The sequence below is a fragment of the Prenolepis imparis genome, unplaced genomic scaffold (assembly GCF_030444845.1).
Source record: "Prenolepis imparis isolate NDT839.2.m4 unplaced genomic scaffold, iyPreImpa1.0 SCAF_23, whole genome shotgun sequence".
NCBI classification, from domain to species: domain Eukaryota; kingdom Metazoa; phylum Arthropoda; class Insecta; order Hymenoptera; family Formicidae; genus Prenolepis; species Prenolepis imparis.
In genome coordinates, this window is record NW_028141181.1 from 380,094 (window position 1) to 384,501 (window position 4,408).

Below are 4,408 nucleotides of genomic sequence, written 5' to 3' on the forward strand. Positions count from 1 at the left end.
TTAATTTAATTTAACACAATTAATAAACAGAAATTATACATTCATGAGACCCAGCGTTACAAATGTCACAAGTAAGTACCAACTACAAATTAATATTTGCATAGTACGCTATACATAGGTTTATTGCACAGAAACCTTATTTATATAAAGAGTTGATAGTTATCTTTCTGATTACTTATACATACTTATAAATACATATGATAGTGTCTAAATTTGTCACATCTAATAAGTCATATGGAATAAGTATAGAAATGATTAGTTTAATTGATTTAATATTGAATGAAGTAGAATATCCTATCTGTTGTATGCTTTATTATAAATTATAAATAGTTATTGAGAATAATAAATTTACTTTCAATAAGCAATCTAGTGGAATAAGCCTTCTATGCATAATTTATGATAATGACTTAATTAATGGTTATTTATAACTGTTGATGATAGTTGATTGAATATGTGCAATCTACCTTGTACAGAGAGAAATAGACTTCTCTCTCTCTCTCTCTCTTTATTGTCGCTTTGATATATAAACTTGTAATATGTACTTAGAAGATATATGTATAAATTGATTTAAGTAATTAACTATATGCGGATTATATACATACTTATGCTTATAATAGAAACGCATGTATGCAGAAACTTTCAAGTACTTAAGTGAGATAATTATAGATATTAAATTTAAATGATTCTTGAATAGATACTATTATTTATTATTGGAGTACTCTTGATTTATTTTTACTTAACATACTATTCTAAAATAGATAATATTAATTCTACCAAACCATAAAGTGACCTATAAATATTATTTTGAAGATGTTTTGCCCGGTTTGAATTTTAATTGTTTTCACAAGCTTTACAATATACATTATATACATTATTGATATATAAAATTGTTAAATGATATAGAAGTGGAAATTGGGAATCATTTTCTTGTACATCAAATAATAGATAAATTGAATTAAATAAACCAATAAATAGTATGTTATACATTTGTTCTTGTCACGTAATAATGAAGATACTTCTCGGCATATGTTCACTGCCTAGGGTCCATATGTTGAGGTTTCTTGATAATTTGCTTATTTCTTGAAACTGTATAATAATAATGTATAAATTCACCTAACAGAATTTATCTGGTGTGCTGACTGGCCAAGTTTTCGCGTTTTGACTCGCTTGTCTAAAGTCAGCACTCCTTCCTATTAGAACCACTATTTTTTCCATTATTTTTATATATTTATACACTGAAATATATATTAATAATAATTTAGCATGTTTTGAATTTATAAAATAATATTCTTTGAATTGATTATACATTATACTTTAATTATGAATAATTTGTTTTTCTGAGATAAAAGTTTTATATACTATTAAAATCAAAAGATAAATATGTATTCTGTTTTATTCTGTTTTTAAAACAAACAACAAGAGGACTTCTGCATTGGGCTTGTGGCGGAATTTTGCATGAAGTAATGTACAGGTCGAACATCCTTAGATAATATAGTAATGAATAAATTAATTGAGTAATACGATTTAATACCTACTTATATCTTTGGAGGTATGCTGCATATATGATCTTTGCTTTGACTATACTGACTCCCTCATTTTTGGGTTGGGTTGATATGACACGAAACTAAGCCTGTATTCCAATCCACTCGTTGATTGTTGGATCAGTCAATTTGTTCTGAAATTTATTGAGAAGTTGGTTAGTATAAAATATCGACTAGACAGTAAATGGGCATATCATTTAATTTGGGTAAAGGGTGCTAAAATTTACTACAGATTTAAATATAAATATTAAATAGAAACACTATATATACTATATAATATTGTTTGGCGCTCACCAATTGTTCGTGTCGTATGTTAGTTTGTCTATTATTGTTATCGCGCTAGTTATATTTTCTTTAACATGTTTGTCGTTTCGAATGCTTATTGTAAATTATTTTGACTTTATTGTAACGTATTGCCGATGGATAGCGAATCGGAGCCCAAAGGTAATCGATTAACTAAACGGTGCTGCCATCGCTATCCATCGATCCAAATTATTGAGTGTGGGAGCACACTACTCGCTTGCCGTGCCTTACAGGAAGAAGGCTCGGACACTTGCTCACGAGATCCGCTCCGGAACACTTGTTCGAACACTGGCAGTATCTACACGACTGGTTGCTCATATCTCACTGGAAGAGAGGAGACTTCATTCCTTTGCAGGAGTTGAAATTGCATGGATGGAAGGAACTGCATTCGGCACGCTTATCTCGCTCTCTCTCTCTTACGTACACTGCTTTATCGCTTAACGCTCACTGCATGCTGCACGGAAAAGCTTTGGAGGATCTGCTTGAGAAGCACGAGGCACGCATCGCACGATGAGTCGCTTACCTTTGCTCATTAATTGCATAATCTCGCTATCCACGCGGCTTTGCGTAATTAACGTTTTATGTAAAGCATTCGCGTCGCTTTCGTATCGTTTCTTTTCATAAAACGTTCGCTATCATTCGCAATATTCGCAAAGGGGAGAATTGTAGATACCCTCCCCTAACAAATATATTCAAAATTATAAAATGATCCTTAATAAATTCTACACCAACTATGTAAATAAATAAAACAAATTGGTAATATTTAATCCATAAGGGGATAATTAATTTCAAATTGACTATTAACTATAATATCTTGTTTCTATACAGGATTCTGAATTATAAATTTAACAGATTAGTATATCACATCTATATTATACTACAGAAATTATTAATAATTACAATAATCCATTTTAAGTTAGGTACAATATAGAATTTGATACTTAAAATCAATTCTATGAAAAATAATAAATCATTGATGTAATAAAAGATATACACAATGAAAATATAGTATATCGTCTTATGAATGCATATTTGACGGGTATATGATGCTTTGTATGCTGTATCTGGTATGCTGTAATGCCCTGATACTGGGAATCCTTAGTTGTCGATTTTTGAATCAAGCAGTTGTTCTGAAATATATTGAGAAAACAATTAGTATTTGTATTGATTGAATAGACAAGGATACTGCATTTGAATTTGGGTATGAGCATTTAAAATCTATCACAGTTTGATAGAATAAATAAATGCTATCTAATATATTCAAATAGAAATAGAGTCTTAAACATTTTCAATTTATACTGACACTTAATTCATAATTACGTCCATAAATAAAATAAAAGATGTCATCAATATAATAGTTCTTACCAAAGTTAAATACTACAACAATAATATAGAATCTGGAGACTTTATATATTTATTTTATGTTGATTTCTTAATCATAGAGTCTCTGACCTGAAATATTATGGGAAATTAATTAATATAATATATCCAGTTTGTAACCAGAGATAATAGTTATATTTCACTCAAAATAGTTGGAAAACATTAATGACCTTAAATAGTTGGCTTATATGTATATTAAATTAGATAACGATATTAAATTGATAATATTGAATTTTGCTTTCCTCACACTCTCTGAATCTTAAATATACTTAACATTTCTACTATATAAAGTTAATAAGATTACGTTTATCCTTACTGAATTCTCATATAATATAGAATCTCTACAATTAATAATTAAATGTATTAATTCATGATAAATAACGATTGAAAATATACAATACGAGAATATATTGTATCATTGTGAAACTTATTGATTGATGCATTGTGTATTGTGTATTGGGTTTAGTACCTCTTTAAGCCACCTTGATGCGTCCTTAAAGTAGAATTATGACAGGTAATTGATCACTGCTCGCCTTGTAGAATGAATTAATCAAATATGTAAGCGGGCAATAGATATATACTGTTAAATAACAATGAAACTTTTACAGAAGATAAACAATGGTAAAGATATTAAACAGTAATAAACGGCAGAATTTTATAACAAATTAAGAAGTGAATTGAAGGATTAATTAAATTGGATTATATATTGATATACCTTTATAAGTCTGGACAATAACATAAAACCAACTGTATCGTTGACACTGTCTCTGCGACACTAAAAATTTTGATTGTTGGGAGTAACAACTCATAATTTATAACCTATAACATATGGATAAACATTAATAAACAAGTGGTATTCAATCATCATATTATAAAACAGTAACGATACAGGAAAATCTTAAATAATAAATAATTATATGTTCAATATTAGTTAAACAAATAAATAAATAAACAAATAAATATAGTAAATAACAATCACATTTACTTAATCCCAATAGCTGAATATATCAAACAATAATCGCATGGTAATGAGAAGTCTTTGACACATATAGCTTGGAGATACCAGCTTAGTATTTCCTAATGATTTCTTCACAGCATAAGACTGGAAAGTTTTATATATAACAATAATGGATATCTAATAATAAGTTTACAGACTACTGATGATACAAGTAATATTTGACAGA

The 4,408-nt window shown here is 28.4% G+C and overlaps 1 long non-coding RNA gene across 1 annotated transcript; it reads right to left on the minus strand.

Moving 5' to 3' along the window:
• Positions 1 to 2,932: 2,932 nt before the first annotated feature.
• LOC145946839 (uncharacterized) lies at positions 2,933 to 3,728 on the minus strand. The gene is made up of 3 exons (XR_014427085.1): positions 3,694 to 3,728; positions 3,210 to 3,296; positions 2,933 to 2,974 (listed from the first exon to the last, which is right to left on the minus strand). It is a non-coding gene; the product is annotated as an uncharacterized LOC145946839 (long non-coding RNA).
• Positions 3,729 to 4,408: the final 680 nt, after the last annotated feature.